Source organism: Megalobrama amblycephala, linkage group LG1 (assembly GCF_018812025.1).
Source record: "Megalobrama amblycephala isolate DHTTF-2021 linkage group LG1, ASM1881202v1, whole genome shotgun sequence".
NCBI classification, from domain to species: domain Eukaryota; kingdom Metazoa; phylum Chordata; class Actinopteri; order Cypriniformes; family Xenocyprididae; genus Megalobrama; species Megalobrama amblycephala.
Window position 1 is genome coordinate 53,895,809 of NC_063044.1, and position 19,891 is coordinate 53,915,699.

Genomic DNA, 19,891 nt, shown 5'->3' on the forward strand with positions numbered 1-19,891 from the left:
TTTTAGCCCACCATTGTGAAAAAGATGTACACTTTAGTATACTTTTAAAAAGACTATTTATTACATAATAGTGTAGTTTAAAGGTGCCCTAGAATCAGAATTTGAATTTTCCTCGGCATAGTTGAATAACAAGAGTTCAGTACATGGAAAAGACATACATTGAGTTTCAAACCCCATTGTTTCCTCCTTCTTATGTAAATCTCATTTGTTTGAAAGACTTCCGGAAAACACTCGGATCTCAACATAACACCGACTGTTACGTAACAGTCGGGATCATTAATATGTATGACCCCAATATTTGCATAATGCCAGCCCATTCGACACATTAGACAAGGAAAGGCAGTATTAACGGCTGGATCTGTGCACAGACAAGGTAAGCAAGCAAGAACAACAGCGAAAAATGGCAGATGGAGCAATAATAGCTGACACGATCCATGATTACATGATATTTTTAGTGATATTTGTGAATTGTCTTTCTAAATGTTTCATTAGCATGTTGCTAATATACTGTTAAATGAGGTTAAAATTACCATAATTTCTTACTGTATTCACGGAGACGAGAGTCATTGCTATTTTCATTTTTAAACACGTGCAGTCTGTATAATTCATAAACACAACTTCATTCTTTATAAATCTCTCCAACAGTGTGTAATGTTAGCTTTAGCCACAGAGCACTATCGAACTCACACAGAATCAAACATAACCATCTAAATAAATACTTTACTCACATAATTTGAAGCATGCATACAGCATGCATGACGAACATCTTGTAAAGATCCATTTGAGGGTTATATTAGCTGTGTGAACTTTGTTTATGCGATGTATATATAGTCGAGAGCTCGTGGGGCAGAGAGAGCGCATCTCTTAAAGGGGCGGCGCGCTGAAAAAATCAGTGCATAGTTAATGATGCCCCAAAATAGGCAGCTAAAAAAATTAATAAAAAAAAATCTATTGGGTATTTTGAGCTGAAACTTCACAGACACATTCAGGGGACACCTAGGACTTATATTACATCTTGTAAAAAAACAATCTAGGGCACCTTTAAAAGCATATATTTAAGTAAAAACAATGTAATGATTTTGGACATTTAATTTCATTTTAACAGCAATTAAGTGAAAACGTATTATACTTTAAATGTATATCAATGCAATTACATGAACTTGAGGGTGCTTTTTGAAACATTTAAAGAGGGGGTGTAACGCTGTTTCATACATTCTGACTTATTTACACTGTTAAAGAGTTTTATTCTTATGCTAAACATGGCCAAAGTTTTAAAACACGAGATGGACGTATGAGTTTTTTGAGTATGGCCTGTATGACGTCAAAAAAGAGCAGAATTCCTTGTACAGGCACTTCTCCCTGATAAGTGTGCACACACATCACCCAGAGTGAGAGCAAGAGTACGCCCATCAACGCACTTCGTTAGGGATACGGAAGCCGAGAGATTTTTCAACAATGGCTGTGTCCCAATTCAGGGGCTGCACCCTTTGAAGGCTGCATACATAATCGGTCTCATTTAAGAAAAATAACTGTTAGATTGCAACATAAGAAAGAAATGACAGTGTTTTACACCTCACAATGAATATCAGTCCATTTTATTACGGTTACTTTTCTTAAATAAGACATCCTTGATGAAGTATTCAGCCTTCAAATGTGACCTCCGGAGGACGAAGCCTCCGAAATGAGACTTGAAGTGTGTTTTTGGTTGTGAGGGAAAGATTACCTTTTTCAGCTTCCCAAAGAACCCAGCGTCAAGGGAACAGTGGATGAAGTTTGTTTTTCCGGGGCAGCAATGGAGTTGTGCACGTATGTTTGTTTGTTCCAGGATTTTAGTGATGAATACCTTGTAAACAAGTCTCAGTTCGGCGCTGGATTTGCAGATCGCGGGTGGTGAGTAAAGCTGCATCAGATGTCTGTTTTGTTGGCAATCGGCATGCAAGTGCATAAAATGTAAACAACACAAATGTTTTTGTTCCCTTTTTATTTATAATAATGTTGCAGCTAGCAGACGATCTCTACACAAAAGCTGTGCGCACTCGTGACTCTCTAGCCTCCAGGAGCTCGGCTTTTTTCGGAAAGACTCAGTACAGCGTATCTATCTTTTATAAATATGATAAAACTAAAGACTTTTGGTAGATATGAAGGATGCATTGTTACTCTATATGTACTCAAGATTAACATGAGATTGGCAGAAACTGTGTGTGACACCCCCCCCTTTAAGTAGTACCGGTTTCACAGACAGGGTTTAGATTAAGCCAGGATTAGGCCTTAGTTCAATTAGGGTATTTAAGTAGCTTTTATAAATGTGCCTTAGAAAAAAAACAAAAATTACTGGTGTGCATCTTGAGATAAAACAATGGCAGTGATATATTTTAAGATATGTCAGTGAAAGTTGCTTTCAATTAACAGTTCAAACGTGCATTTTAGCCTGGGATTATATGCTTAGGCCTTGTCTGTGAAACCGGGGGTAATTGTAATTTCAAAATGACTTCTATTGTCTTTGAATTACGGTAAAAGTGTACTGTTGAATGTACTGACAAGCATTTAACTAAAATATGCTTTAATGTAATTTCTATTACAACTTGTATGTCATGTATTTAAATATATTTGTAATTATAAAAAAATTGTAATGATGAAATTGTACTTTAGTACATTTAGGGTGTGTTCACACTTGTCATGTTTGGTTCGATTAAAACGAACTCTAGTGCGATTGCTCGGTTTGTGCGGTTCATTTGAACGTGTGAACGCTACCATCCGAACCCTAGTGCGCACCAAACAAGCGGACCGAGACCGCTGAAAAGGTGGGTCTCGGTCCGCTTCCAAATGAACTCTGGTGCGGTTCGAATGATATATGAACACAACACGGACCAAAAACATGTAACCGAACCAAAAACAGGAAGATGAGACCCTAAAAAGGACAGAATCCTCACGCATGTCGGCTTTTCTTGTCATAGTCGTGAGTTTGCCCATCACAGGCATCAGACGTGCGTCTCCACGCAGTAGATCGCCTGTGTGTGACGGATGGATTCCCGCTGCTGTTTTGACTCCTTTACACATTTTATAAGCTCTTCACGAGTTCCCAGTTGGCCAAAATACCATCGTATGCAGGCTACGCAAACAAAACAAGGGCATTTACCTCAGCAAACAGCATTGTTTTGGATGTTCTGAATGCTAATCGGACCAGGACTAAATGTTTTTCTTTCTTTTTTTTTTTGTCCGGACCAAACAAGCCGAACTAATAGTGTGAACGTACCCTTAAAATCTATTAGCATTAAATGTAATATTGAATTCCACACTAAAGTTACAATTATAATCAAGTCCTTTATATGTTAGTCAACACATAAAATTGAATGTACTTCTTTAAAGCATGCACAACAAAAGTTTATTAAAACATTATTTCAATTTTATTTTAATGTAAGACTTTTAATTGGACATAAAAGTGTACTTATAGATTAAACTTTCAGTCATGAAAGTTTACTCTCTTTAAGTACACTTAAGTGGATTATATTATATTATATATTATTATATTATATTACATCATTTGCAAGTACAGTTTTCAAAATTGTACTTTTAAGATTTGAAATACACTACAAGTGAACATTCAGTACATTTAAGCACATGCTTCTTTTTCACAAGGGCATAGTATGCTTTTATGTTTCGAAAGCTGCATGCATTTAGTTTTATGTTTTCAAATTTTGTTCAAATAAGCGTAATTACTCTTGGGTAACATTTCATATTTCTATGGTATTTACAAAGACTGCAAATGACTTTTGTTAAATCTCCCATCTGGATTAGATGTATAAATAAATTTGCCTTTAGGTCTTTCTCAGAGAAATGTTTTCTGCATGGTTGCCCCCAAGAAATGTCAAAATTTGAACGCTCAGACAAATAAGATAAGGTGTTTCATTAAACAGAGAGAAAGCTGAGTCTGTTTTTTACCCAAAATATAATTGTTTGAAAGGAAAATAATAACTGCTATTAATGAAAATGCTAAATGATATCTAGTATATTACTTTTTTAAAGCATGGACCTCACTGATGAAAAAAAAAAAAATGGTGAAATACTGCTTTAGATGAAAAACACTTGAAAAAACATTGCCTTATTTCCACTATTGACATGGCTGGATAGAGAAACTGAGATATTTCTTCTAAAGCTATGAAGACAGATAGAGTGAATAGTTGCACAATGACAGGAATTGAGTGATCTGAAGGGTGTGTGAGCGAGAGATCAGCAGGGGGTTTCTCGCATGCATCTGACTGCAAGAACATGGCACAGATATGCCAGAGAAAAGACAGATCTCAGAGAGTGGGGGAGTGAGAGATCCCAGAAAGACTGTCAGCTTTACGACTTCTAATGCATTAAGTGGTTCTGGAGTGACCAAATACGTCTAGCTTTCAAAGAAGATTTATGAAGATCATACTGTACATTAATGGATTATTCACATCAAATGCTATGTTTGCTATCTGTAACAGTCTTTATTATGGACTTGTATGATGTAAGCTGTATGTTGTGTGTGTATGATACGTGGAGGAGAGGTTCTTTTTATCTAGCGAACTGTGTGATTATGTAAGCTGACCTATCTTTGCTATAATCAGATCAGCGCGCGCACAAAATAATCCAGAAACAACTGAAAAACAATGCTGAATTCACTCAGACAAAAAGAACTAGGAAAAAGCAGGAAAAATCAACAATCCCGCTCCTGGAAATGTGCTGAGGATGAGAGGGTACTAAAGTTCATGCCTTAGGATGTCTGTGTTCATCTGGGATGAATATTTCATGCTTTGTCAAGCTGTTTATGGCTGCTTGTGGCTCACTTTTCCTTCCATTTCTGTCTTTATCTCTCTCAATCTCTCTCTCTCTCTCTCTCTCTCTCTCTGTGCTCTCGATTCTCATGAAATCAGTCTTATTCTTCTTTAATGAGGGCATGGAGGAAAATGTACATTCGAATATCTTAGCCTTGATTGTTTCGCAGTTTACAGAAACATATCAACCACAACGTATCACAAAACGATTTAATCAGAAACTACAAAACTTTCTATGATGAACAAATTACATTTGTTGACTGTATAAAACCGAGCAGCATAAAGCTCTGAAAATTAGCTGACAGCTGAGAGTATTTGCAGATACGCAGAAAGACGTGGAGGTGTACCATGACCTGAAAAAGCTTGTGAGTGAGTGTGTGCATGAATCAGAGGAAGCACAGAGTAATGAGATCCATATTTAAATCTTATTTGGAAATGTATGACTTGGCAAACCTGTTTAGATTGTGTAGGATTCATCAGGCTTCTTTTAGGTTATCTTTCTCTCGCTCAAGGTCGGCCTGTGGGTCTCTACTTGAGATTATAAAAATGGACTCCTTTGGTGTAAAAATGAGTCACAATTAGCTTTTAAAAACATTCTCAATTCATTTCTGAATGCAGCACAACCCTGATGTACAAAACTACGCTTATAAATGATTATTTATTGAAAAAGACAAATTACATGCTCGTGTTTTGGTAAGTTGGTGTACATTTAAATCTGTGGCGTTTATGGGGTGGACCTAGTCACGGCGCATCACACTTCTGATGTTCAATGTGTCTTTGCATTGAATGTTGTGATCTACTTTTTTGTTATAGACCATCTCACAGGGCTTAGTGTATATTTCTATGCGTCCCATGCCTTCCATTTAACAAAAATGAATGATATAATGATTATACTATCCTAATAATATCGTTCTACACACATGGTATCTACAAACCTCATAACATAACATGCTTTGAATAACAGCATGAGGTTGTGTCACAGCAGGGTTTCGTACTGTATGACTCATGCTGTTTGATGCCATACATCATTATAAAAGTGTGCGTGAAAAGGGCAGAGGCCAAATTATAAGTCTTAGCCACAAATCTTTTAAATTATATTCATTGGTGCACATTATGATCAACAACAGAAATTCCATGGAGTCCATGTGATTTGGAGTGATTGAATGAACTGCGAATTAATGACAATTGATATTTTTAGTATCCTAAAATTCTATCTCATGTATTAATTCTCTTGTCCACAGCTCATTTGATAAAGTCAGTTCCACATTTACTGACTCATCAGTCCACTTGTGTTTTGACCGAAGCCATTAGTCAGCCCATGTTTGCCTAAGAAAATCATTTGTTGAGCAGTGAGGTCATGCAAAAGAGTTTCACGAGAGCTACAGGAACCACACAAACGCTCTCCTGTGTAGTGCAGCTCAACACAGCCTCCAACCTCCTTCAGGCCCCAGATTCACTCCATTAATAAGCAGAAAAGCTCTCTGGTCCTTCACTTCATAAAGGGACCTTCAAGTCACAGAGGGCAGCCGGAAATCACAACAGAGTTTGGAGCTCTTAATGAAACACTAGAACACACTCCCTAGATCCTAATATTAATTACCACCTCGGCTATGGAAAGACAGGCTGTGTTTCTCCATCTCACAAGTGCTCTCACCTCAAGATCAGTTTCAGTGTGCTGCTACAACTCTGCCAGAGCACTCACTATGATCTCGGCTCACCTGACTCACTCTGGCTTCACCATGACAGATTTTGTCATGCAGAGACCAGAGTCTGTCAAATTTCACTTTTAAAGTAATGTCCCTTGAGGTTCTTCTGACACGTGGGACATGCTGTAGATTCTATTGTAATGTATGATGACTGGGACCATGAAATTAAAGATCAAGTTGACATTTTTTCCTTTAAGGGCACTGAAATGTTAGCTAGTGTACTTGAAAGAAATTAATACTATTTTATTCAGTAAGGATATATTAAATTATTAAAAGGATATATTAAAATGTTAAAAATTGAATTTTTACATTACAAAAAAAAAAAATTCTGTTCTTTTGAACATCAAAGAATTGAAAAAAAAAAAAAAACGGTTTTCACAAAAATATTAAGCACCACAACTGTTTTCGACATTGATACTAATCAAATCATCATATTATTATGATTTCTGAAGGATCATGTGACACTGAAGACTGGAGTAATGATGCTGAAAATTCAGCTTTGATATCACAGGAATAAACAACATTAATAATATTTCCCAATTTTACTGTACTTTTGATCAAATAAATGCAGCCTCGGTGAGAATAAGTGATTTATTTAAACAATATTGTTAAAAAATCTTACCGACCGCAAAATTTTTAATGGTATTCTATGTTTTAGTAGATATATGCATTTAATACAATCATTTTCTCTATGGAAAACAGAACACATTTTAAAGCCCAATATTTATTGAAATTTTAGCCCAACAAATGCTCATGTTCCCTTAAATTATTGTGCCCTTAATTACCCTTAAATAAGTTCCCTTAAATAATACTTGTCTCCAGCTAGCAATCGCACATAGCTCATCATAATTTGGTGGCAAGTCTTCAGCTGCACTGGGTTGTGTCTAGAAGGGATACAGCTACGGCTGGAAGTGATGCAATAAATTAAATTTGCTACTTATCAAACTGTGTTTTATTAACATCTACACCTACCCCCAATCCTAAACCGACCCTTACAATACAGCAAATACAGTTATTAAATTAAATAAATACATATTAAATGACACAATATTGATGTGCGCATGTCCAGTGGCCATAGCTGTATCCCTTCCAGTCTTTACAGTTGGAGTGGTGTGATAAAAGTTCATTCAGTCATTTTTGTATATGCTGTACTGATTTAGCGGCCACACTGGACTGACACCTATTGGTGTGGATGGAAAATTAGACAAAAACCAACTGCAATAGAAACACTATTTACAATTAGAGGTCGGGTGAGCGTTTTCAAAAACGCTGTTGGACACTGTTGATATTTGAAATCAACCCAAACAAACCCACCCCTCTCTTCATTGTTTTGCCTCCAAAACTCACCCTCCAATCCTAACCACCCTGCTCCAAGATGGCCTCGAAACCCCGGGCCCATTCGCTGCTGGCATGAGAGTGCACTGACAATGACACTAAACACAGCATTCTCTAGCGGTCGTCAGTGTGCAGTTGTTTAACAGCAAAACTCTCACTATCTGGCCGCTGTTACACACGCAATGCGAGTGGATGTCTGTTTATCACAGCTGACGCACAACAAAATAATGCTTCATGAAAAATAAAGCGCAGATGATGAACGAACAACAAGGAAGCACAAAAAATTAACATACAGTACACAAGAGTAAATACAAACATGAGTTTGTTGTTCTTGCTTAGCTCTCTCCAGCGCTGGAAAGCTTTTCTAAAATTAACACAGGTCGTGAAGTGCTTGCCCAGTCATAAACCTTCATTCCAGTGATATTCTTTTGAGCTCTTTTGTATTGTGTCTCTTCATCTCTCTTTCTGCAGTCTTTCTTCAAATGTCCCTCTTGCTCGTTCTCTCTCCTCGACCGCCATACTCCCCCTAATGCTGATTGGTTACATGTCTGTTGTTGGTGTCGGCACGTCTAACTTCCAAACAGTGTTTTTGAAATTTGGCTTACCTTTAAATCAATTAATTTATTTAGCAAGTGAAATGGTCCGGATGGGGTGCTGTACGAGGGTTACAGAGTAAAACAACAAAAAACAAAAAAAATACTGAGTGTACCTTTAAAACTGCTCCATTTTTAGGCCTTAAATGATCTAAATAGTTAAAATGGCTGGCTACCACTCTGCCTACCTAGCATGGGGTGCTGTACTCATTAAATATATGTTTGGAGAGAGTGTGTGTGCGCGTATAAATCAGCCTCTGTAAAATGAGCTATGCAGCGCTAATGGAGAACGTTAGCCTGTAGGGCTGAGTAAACACATACTTATTTTTAAAACACAGGCTCTGGATCAGCAACTATGGTAGACAACTCCTCATAACACTGCATACATAAAGTACACATCGTTCGTTATGTGCTCCATTACAAGAAAGTGCTGTGGCTGTTTTAGGCTATGTATAGCAACATGTTCGTCAGTCCAGTTTAGAGTGTAATAGAATCATACACAGTTGAGTTCGATAACAATAAGTGACAAAAGCACTGTATAACTGAAGTTACTATACCTTGTGATCAATCAGAACTGCATGTGTGCTGTATGAATAACTATGTACAAATGACAAAAGCCCAAAAACTCAGACATCAATTTTCATACATTCACACTATCATTATATATCATTTACAACATGGCAGAAAAAAATGGGTGTTTTTGACCACATACTGTTAATGAGTGGATCAAATGCTAGACAGTTTAGAAAAGAAAAAAGAGAAAACTTAAAGATGCCATTCAGAGTCTTGATATTTACTATCATTATCTGTCAGCCATTACTCGAGGCTACCAAGAGATGAGGATTGACTTTGGTTACTCATTCATACAGACTGGATTCGATCTGCTCCAGTCTGCTATTGTATGTGCAGGGCAATTTCAGAGACACACCTGTTAGTAAATACGTCTGTCAATCTCAAACGCTGACACATCCTTTCAAAGCTCTTCTCTCACAATCATTTACTCCAGAACTCTTTACAGGCCCTTTGGGTCCTTTCGACCTTCTCTCCAGCAATCTGTCATTTCAATTCAATTACAAAACCCTCCCTCTTTCCCTGCCTGTCACCTACCATGTGGAACAGCTGAGAGTGTGAAGAGTCCAGTTTAGAGGCGCCTCAAAAGATCTGTGTGTTTGCGCATTTTATTTGCTATAGTCTCAAAGGACTTGTTGATTCACGAAATAAATGTCTATAAGCACCTGTTCTGTGGCCCTACAATCTACAACATGTGTATCAGTGTGCCTAACATCTTTCACAACAGCATCAATCACAGCGGAAACTGCTGTTTACCCTGTCTGTCACACTGATACGCGATCATACAAACTCTCGGGAGAGCTTTCCACTAGTATATCCGTCCCTGAGCCTGCGCTATGTGTAATAACGTCCTCCCCCACCATCAAAATTTTTCTTAAATGCAAGGCCATCTGCTTTTGGATTCAATATAGGAACAAGGGTACACATGTGAGGATAAAGAATTAATGTTATTCTTCTGACAGTTCTTTGTAGCTCAAACCAAAGCCTCGGATTAATCTTCCGAGTCGACACAGAGAGACAGCACATGCTGCAACACTTCACATCAGTGGACGGAGATGAACACACATCAAAGCACCACACATGTTTGTGGAATATAATAAATGCAATGCAATAATTGGCCTTAACTACAGTAAATAACACCACATAGACACAGGGTTCAGCAACATCTACTTTAATGACATCGCCAACAGCAACACCAGCTAAAACCACCCCTCACTCAAAATTATATATGAATGCCACACAATATCACACATATAAATTAATGGCAGTCACCCCAGGCTATTACCAGACTACACGGTAAAAGGCAAAAAAAAGAAAAGAAAAAAAAGTGACATTTTATTCATTAATATTTCTAAAACACTACTTAGAAAATGCATAATGTGTATTTTTAACTACACTAATGCCAGTGAGCAGCTACACTGGGGTGCGTTTCCCAAAAGCATCGTTAGCCAACTAACATCGCAAGTTCCGTCGTTACTTAAATAGTTCAAAGATTTGGTGTTTCCCGAAATCATGGTTCAAACGAACATTCGCAAACTGTATCGCAAACTTGTGTGGTTGGAACACCAGCTCTCGAGCTGTAGTTAGAAGCATAGTTTCCTGTTTTTATGTGAACTTAATAAATCGTTATCTTGAGCAAAATAAGCAAGCTGACATCAAGTACAATGTATATCTTCGAATATATACAAATGTAATTTATATATTTTAGTTTGTCAAGAGATTTGAAGCACCGTTTTTGGAGAGTGTGCGTACGTGCTCTAGTACGTCAGAACAAGCATTTGATTTAATCTGGAAATTTAATTGCAAAATAACTGAGGAAAATGAGAATTAGTCCTAATTCTAGCAATAATTCGATCTCAGACGGATTCATTTAAAGAAGTTATTACTCCACCACCTGCGTGACTTCATTCACCAACGTGGTTGAACGACAGGTTTGCGACAATACGGTTTCGGGAAACAGTCGTGACTAGCTAGTTGATTTGTTCAACGATGCATCGTACTATAGTAGTTCAGCAGCGAGTTACATCGTTGTTTGGGAAACGCACCCCAGATTAGTTACATGAACTACACGTGTCGTGAAGTATGTTGCTGTATGCTGCATAAGTAGGGCAAGAATCCGTCCACATCAGCAAAAGTGTGCATGTGTGAGATTCATTAATGGAACCAAATGAATAAGAACGGTTTCTTTGTTTCTTCCCAACTGTAAATATGACTTGTCCAAAACCTCCATGGCTGCTCTGAGAGAGCAGCACACTTAACAGAGCAACTCAAGTCTCACTTTCAGTGCTCACAGCTCATTTCTGAGTGACCAGTTGGCCATTATGGCACCAGGATAAGATTCTCTGGGTACGATCTAGCTCAGTCACACATGCCGAATAGCCACAGACGACCACACATTGACAGTCTGACCATGACTGATTCCGTGACAGAGTGAAAGTACTTCTCCATCTGTAAGAAAGCTATATTCTCTCACATTCAAATGGCTCTAGGTAGCAAACTGCTCTGTATCTTTTTTATTACCAGGTCGGATTCATAGACTGCTTTCATTCGAATGGTGACCCAAATCCAATTTTTTGTTTTTATGCAACATAAACCTGAATATGGATTTGAGCAGTGTGAACTCAAAAATCCAATTTCCAATCCACTTTCATACAGTATGTGGCTCTACAACTATACATATCTGATCCATGGCCATGTGACTCAACTGTAAACCACCAGACTGACACTTCTTAACATGTCTTTAACAGTACACTTTCTGCTGAAGCACAAAGTAAAAACTATTCAATTTTTTCCAGCATTTGGAGCTTTTTTAGCTACAGAAATTTGAAAACGTGAATTATTTGGTCCCACTTTATATTAAGTGGCCTTAACTACTATGTACTTACATCAAAAAATAAGTACAATGTACTTATTGGATTCATATTGAATTGCAAAACACTTTTGCTGCTATTGAGGTGGATACGGGTAAGGTTAGGAAAAACTTTGGTGGTATGGGTAGGTTTAAGGGTGGGTTAAGGTGTAAGGCATGGGTCAACAGTGTAATTATAAATATAATTACAGAAATTAATTACAGATGTAATTGCATGCAGGTGTTTTTAAAATATAAATACAATGTAAAAACATGTATGTACACAATAAGTGCATTGTATCAAATGATTAATTTAAATGTAAGTACATAGTAGTTAAGGCCACTTAATATAAAGTGGGACCAATTATTTTGAATCTACATTAAAATACAAATTTTAAGCAACATTTCTCAATGTTGTCCCAACTAACCTAACAGAGCTGTCTGAATTTTTTTATGTTTGCCTTGACCAATTAATTTTTTTACAGTTCACAGACAATTTCACTGATGAATATATTTGTTTCAACTCAACACTTATTAACAGCTGGCAAAGGAAAGGGACAATAGACAGTAGAAAATAGACTAATATGAATGTGCCTGAACTGACAGCAGACAGATGCATAGACTGGTGTAGCTTGAAAGTCACCAAATATAGATCGAGTACTGATATCAGCCAAGAACCATGGGTTTGTTTTCAACATGAATACAGAATGTAGTGCCATTAAGACAGTCTGAAATGAAAAACCAAGAGCTGCAATTATGTACCAAACAAACTCCATCTACCTCAATGGCTCAAAATGGGCCTCTGATCAATACTTTCATTAGAACTCTCTATTGCTGTCTTTTGTCTTTTAAGAGAGAGCACAGAATGACTCAAATTGGTTCATCCTTCCTGTAGAAATCTTTAAGTACATCTTATAAAAAAGAAAGCATTTTGACTTAAAACCAATACAATTCAAGTTGCACTTGCATTTAATTTCTTTTATTGTCAGGCCTCTTCTAACCAAAGCAACTTAGCAGAATGAGGTTAAATGTTGTTTCTGAAGCATTGTGCAATTCAAGAATTAACTGTCAATCATGAACGAGAAAGATTTATTGAAAATGTGTCTCTGATAGTGGTGCAATACAATAGATGTTTCTGTTCTGCCAGGGCTGATTGACTTCTCAATTATTTTAGAGCAGGTTGGACTGGTTAGACAAACATGCACACCTTTCGAAATATTAGAGATGGTCAAAGTGCACCATAACGTTCCTATAATAAGAGCCTACCGGATCAGATCGCCTATAGAGACACAATACGATTTAGCCGACACCATCTCACCACATGACGTGTCGTTCCACATTAGCCCCCACTGAGAGACAGTATCTCAAATGATGCTCATGTCCACATCTCAATGACTCATCTACACACATGCATATAGCCGCTTGGATAAATAAAACGTAAGTCCTGCTTTCCGACATCAAAATCCTCTTAAAAACTCATTGCACTCAGGCAACTGATTTGAACAGTCAGAAAGACAAAAAGAAACAGAGGGTCAAATTCACTACATTCAACAACTGCCTCACTTATCCAGTTCAGTGCAAATAACCTTTTTCATTTTTTTTTTTTTTATCTGTGTAAAACAGCACTAATACAGTGGGTACGGAAAGTATTCAGACCCCCTTAAATTTTTCATTATTTGTTTTATTGCAGCCATTTGCTAAAATCATTTAAGTTCATTTTTTTCCTCATTAATGTACACACAGCACCCCATATTGACAGAAAAACACAGAATTGTTGACATTTTTGCAGATTTATTAAAAAAGAAAAACTGAAATATCACATGGTCCTAAGTATTCAGACCCTTTGCTGTGACACTCATATATTTAACTCAGGTGCTGTCCATTTCTTCTGATCATCCTTGAGATGGTTCTACACCTTCATTTGAGTCCAGCTGTGTTTGATTATACTGATTGGACTTGATTAGGAAAGCCACACACGTGTCTATATAAGACCTTACAGCTCACAGTGCATGTCAGAGCAAATGAGAATCATGAGGTCAAAGGAACTGCCTGAAGAGCTCAGAGACAGAATTGTGGCAAGGCACAGATCTGGCCAAGGTCACTAAAAAAATTCTGCTGCACTTAAGGTTCCTAAGAGCACAGTGGCCTCCATAATCCTTAAATGGAAGACGTTTGGGACGACCAGAACCCTTCCTAGAGCTGGCCGTCCGGCCAAACTGAGCTATTGGGGGAGAAGAGCCTTGGTGAGAGAGGTAAAGAGGAACCCAAAGATCACTGTGGCTGAGCTCCAGAGATGCAGTCGGGAGATAGGAGAAAGTTGTAGAAAGTCAACCATCACTGCAGCCCTCCACCAGTCGGGGCTTTATGGCAGAGTGGCCCGACGGAAACCTCTCCTCAGTGCAAGACACATGAAAGCCTGCATGGAGTTTGCCAAGATGGTGAGAAATAAGATTCTCTGGTCTGATGAGATCAAGATAGAACTTTTTGGCCTTAATTCTAAGCGGTATGTGTGGAGAAAACAGGCACTGCTCATCACCTGTCCAATACAGTCCCAACAGTGAAGCATGGTGGTGGCAGCATCATGCTGTGGGTGTGTTTTTCAGCTGCAGGGACAGGACGACTGGTTGCAATCGAGGGAAAGATGAATGCGGCCAAGTACAGGGATATCCTGGACGAAAACCTTCTCCAGAGTGCTCAGGACCTCAGACTGAGCCGAAGGTTTACCTTCCAACAAGACAATGACCCAAAGCACACAGCTAAAATAACAAAGGAGTGGCTTCACAACAACTCCGTGACTGTTCTTGAATGGCCCAGCCAGAGCCCTGACTTAAACCCAATTGAGCATCTCTGGAGAGACCTAAAAATGGCTGTCCACCGACGTTTACCATCCAACCTGACAGAACTGGAGAGGATCTGCAAGGAGGAATGGCAGAGGATCCCCAAATCCAGGTGTGAAAAACTTGTTGCATCTTTCCCAAAAAGACACATGGCTGTTTTAGATCAAAAGGGTGCTTCTACTAAATACTGAGCAAAGGGTCTGAATACTTAGGACCATGTGATATTTCAGTTTTTCTTTTTTAATAAATCTGCAAAAATGTCAACAATTCTGTGTTTTTTCTGTCAATATGGGGTACTGTGTGTACATTAATGAGGAAAAAAATGAACTTAAATGAACATGAACTTAAAACTATTAATGAGGAAATGAAAATGAACTTAAATTATTTTAGCAAATGACTGCAATATAACAAAGAGTGAAAAATTTAAGGGGGTCTGAATACTTTCCGTACCCACTGTACTTATAATGTAAATGATGATAGAGAATATATACACACTACTGTTATAAAAAAAGTTTGGGGGTCATAAAGTTTTTTTTAAAATTAATTTTATACAGAAAGCATTAAGTTGATGCAGAACAGACATCGGTAATGTCACAATAGAATTAAATTTCAAAGAAACGGATGTTCTTCTGGACTTGCTATTCACCAAAGATGCTTGAAAAAAAGTGTTATAGTTTTCACAAATATATCAAGCAGCAACTGTCTTCGACATTGATGACAATTCAGTAAGAAACGTTTCTTAAGCTTTTGCCATCACAAGAATAAATTACATTTTAAAATATATTGAAATAGAAACAGTCTAAATTGTAAAAATATTTCACAACATTGTATTTTTGATCAAATAAATGCAGTCTTTTAGAGCATAAGAGACTTCTTTCATAAACACCTTACTGACCCCAAACGGTAGTGTATATGCAAATAAAGCTTGCTTTCTGAATTTCCCCTGATGGGAACCTGTCTCCAGCTGTGTTCCAGTGTGAAGGGATGGATTGAGGGATGTAATGGTAGAGCTACAGCTCTTGTCGTTGTGAGTAGAGTCGGGCAGGGCAGGGGTGAAAACAGCACTCTTAAGCACTGTTGTCAAGCAGTAATAATAGAGTTTCTGTGATAATCGCTGTGGGTGGAGAGGCAGCCATTATGTTCTTCTCAACTGTACAGTCGCTACTCACATGACACACAGAACCACACACACTCACTCATTGTCACTCACTGTGTTTGTGTGCCTTCCCTAAAGGTCCTGGCTTAATGTGCTCCACATGACCGACCTTTACTGTCAACAGAGTGCCACAGCAGTCATTACAGAATAACCATTTCACACATACATACACACATTCACCTCTCGTGGGCCAAGCAAGGAGAGACACCTCACGCAATATGAGTTTTCCCCCTGCAGTGATACAGCCAGAGGGAAGATCAGCAGATGAGCCCTTACAGCCCCTTAAAAAACATGGAAGGTCACCTGTGTCTCTTAACACACACCATCCACACACTAACCACACAACCTCACTCTCTGTCTCTCTTTTAGTGATTGCCTTGTGCTCTCTGTAGGGATGCACTGACATGAAAATTCTGGGCCGAAACCAAAACTTCGGGATGCACTTGCCCGAAAACCGAAAATAAATAATAAATAAATAATCAATTAATTATTCAAGCATATTTAATCATCAACACTCAAATAGCTAAAACTGGGTTGTACAAACATTTAAATAGCACATAGAGAAGTTTTATATGAAACATTTAATACCAGAATTCTTTCTACACCAATTTGCTGGTGAATATATAAACATTTAAATGACAATAAACTGTAATAACTTTAATAAATAGTTTTCATGACCCTTTCAAACAAACATTAAATAATGAAGACATCACTAACACTGAATAGCTTTCTTGAAGTAAATTAAGGTATAGTCTACAAGCGGTTTTATTGACGTCTTTCCCCCGTTGAAACACTGATTGAGTGATTACATGAGGCAGGATTCATTACGGTAAGTTGTAATGTATCTTTCAACATTCTTTCTGGTGTTCACCCATGTTTATTTCGTGATGTAGCAAAGAGGAGAAGAGATGATCGGTTCACGTGCCACTTCAACTGCACTACAGCGATCTGTCACGCCATATTAAAGAGTGCCAAAATTATATTTATTGTTAGAATTTCTTAATAAAATTGACAGAAGTTTCAGAGAAATACACGGCTAAAGTAGTTCTAGCTGGTCTTGAAAGCATTGCACTTTCCCAAAGGATTTCAGTTATTTCAATAGGTCCTTACAGCCTACAACCACAAAAGAAACAAAACCCACAATGACACTGACCAAGCAAATAAGTATAGTAAACAATAGGATGAAAATGACAAATTATTGTCATGGTTTTTGCACCAATTCAGGTAGGCTAACTGGGTTAATAACTGTATCAACTGTATTATTCTGCTATCAAGGCTTTGTTACTAGTTCTGAAATGACATTTTGGAATTAGCAACGGAGGATGAGATACGCAAGGATGAGATACTTGGGATGATGAGATACGTAAGAAATTAGTCCCACACACAAGAGTGTTTTAAGTACAAAAACCTGACAAATGTCTTGAAACACAACATCAGAACAGTGTCTTAAGGTGTGGTAACCGTAGTATAAGCAGAATAATTGATGACGGGCCATTGAATTCTTAGAAAATAATGCACACCCGAGGTGTAACGGCCACTCTGCTTCGCAATACCACCCCGGGTGTGCATTATTTTCTAAGAATTCAAAGGCCCGTCGTCATTTATTCCTTATATATATTTATATATACACACTGTCAATATATTTTTATACAAGTATTTGTTATGAAGGAAATGAAAAGGCACAGTGTGTGATTTGTGGAATTATTTGTGCACATAATGATGGTTTTCATTATAACTGAGTGGGTAAAGAGGGTCACAGGTAAGCTTCAGTGGTCCAGACTCATTAAAGCCTCTCGCTGCTACTGAACTGACTACCGTAAGCATGAGTGAGCAGGACCATTTGAGGGAGCAAGCGAGGCCATTTAACCATTTCATTTTAGTGTTAAAGGGGTGATGCACTGAATTTTACTTTTATCTCTGAGGTCCACTTAAAATGTTATCACAATTTTACATCAAAATACATCCTAATTTAGTTGTAATAGGCTATGTTCTATCCTGTTTTTGACCCTCTCTTTGAAACACTGTTTTGATAGGCGTGCTGCGTTCAACACTTGCCCGCTGCTATGATTGGGTAACAGTTTTGTATATTAAAATAATTTTCAATGGCCCAGCCATTACATTTTAAAAAATATCTCGCTATATAGTTGAAACATTTGCCAACAATATGAAACATGTATGCGTATTACATAAGTCTTGGTTCTGGCAAATAAGGTTTAAGTACTTGGAGTTACCACAGTTATAGTTGACAAAGGATGACTTACGGTGTTTTGTGTAAACGGAACTATGAATGAATGTACCATTGTCTTTCACACTGTTGGTCTTATAGGCTATTCATAGTTCATCCTTTTTTGATAAAGTGAAAAACATATACATTGTCATTTGCAGTGTCAAGTTTTAAATAAAATAAAATGAGTTGAAATGTCTTACTGATGATGGCAAAACAGATGTCGCTCACTGAAGCTTTAATTCAGGATTACAGCAAATGGCTGAGATCAAAACAACAAAAGCAGTGTTCACTATGTGCTTTCTTCTGATAATCCAACACATTAAACCCATAAATGCCAAACAGCAAATCGCAACTATTACAACTATTCAGTTTGACTGCAGCGCTACATTATAAATACTCTGTGCGTATTAAACGGCACTGCAGTATCTTTTATTTTCAGTCTCTGAAAAGCCTGCGCTGAACTGTCTTGTTTAAAAACGAATCTACAGTAAAATGAAGCGAACAGACGAACAGTGTCTTACTGACACGATCTGCGTTTCACAAAGCCAACTATGGTTGCATGTTCCGTCATTACCAATAGAGTTCAACAAAACTTATGACCATAGCTGGCTAACAATGCTTTTGGGAAACACACTCCAGACAGAAACTCCATGCTTTCTTAATGTTAGGATCACAAGGATGTCTTGTTTTGACTTTTGAAAATTTGATTTCTCAATTCATGACCCAGAAATCATCTGTGCCTCTTAAAGCCACTGTATACTTCCTTGACCTAGTTAAATGAAAATAGTTTTCTATGTCTTGTGTGCTGTATTTGAAAACATACGAGGGCTGATATCTCTCTAAATACTGAGTGTGTGGTGTGTATGTGTGAGTGTAAGAGTGGAAATGACATGACAGGTCCATCATCATTTACAAAAACACAAACCACAGTGCCTGTCAGCCTGGGGCAGGTCTGATGCTTGTTGAAAAACCGCTAACGGATGGATCAAATGCTTTTGCGGTGAAACTGCACGTAGACAGTTTTTCATATGCACCATTTCACAAGGTTGTCTGAAGCCTGTTAAACAATCAATACACAAATAATTGCCTAAAACGGTACCACTGTGACTATGCCAGTTCTCACCTGCTTTCTCTCCTTTGACGCTACACAGTTTATGTTCAATTTGATGAGAATGTGGCAGCGTCTTCCTCTTGTGATCGCCGTACCAGGTCTGTGGCTGCAGACGTCAAGTATAAGCGGTCCTGATGCTGCACTGTTTAAGCCTTAGTTGAAATCCACTTGTCGCAGGGAACAGGGGCTGGGAAATGATGAGCTCTGAGCTGTAGATAAGAGATGATGGGAGAGGGAGAGACAGTTAAAGAGCTGGCGCAACTTCTGAATAATGTTGTTTGCGGAGCTGCAAAACCCACTTGGCTTTCTTAATTACCCTGAATCTAAATAAGGTGGCAGACTTGGCATAGTCTGTCACTTAGTGCATCAGGCAGAGACATCAGAGAAAGAGAGAGGGAGAAAAGAAAGGAGCTGCTGACATGCAAAGCGGGAACGATGAAGGAATATGGGGAGTATGAAATTAAAGGGAGAAACTGAAGAAAGACAGACTTTATCACTCCTTTATTTTGCACTTTGAACTAGACCAAGGGTCTTCAACAGGGGGTCCCGACAATTATTATTTGATCGCAAACCAATTTCTGTTAAAAAATATTAAATTCACATTTATTTGTATAGCGCTTTTCACAATACATATCCTTTCAAAGCAGCTTTACAGAAAATGCATGTCTGTCTACATTACAATTTAGAGTGAACTATTATCAGAGGT

At 37.9% G+C, this 19,891-nt stretch overlaps 2 protein-coding genes across 5 annotated transcripts in view; both read right to left on the bottom strand.

The window, feature by feature from the left end:
* Nucleotides 1-19,891, bottom strand: part of LOC125274624 (polymeric immunoglobulin receptor-like) — an 859,185-nt gene that overhangs the window by 482,279 nt on the left and 357,015 nt on the right. The window lies entirely within an intron of this gene.
* Nucleotides 1-19,891, bottom strand: part of LOC125274643 (protein phosphatase 1 regulatory subunit 29) — a 116,993-nt gene that overhangs the window by 48,518 nt on the left and 48,584 nt on the right. For both annotated transcript variants that reach the window (XM_048201024.1, XM_048201015.1), the window contains exon 2: nt 19,198-19,394. The gene's annotated coding sequence lies outside the window, so the exon portion shown is untranslated. The remainder of the gene's footprint in view (nt 1-19,197; nt 19,395-19,891) is intronic.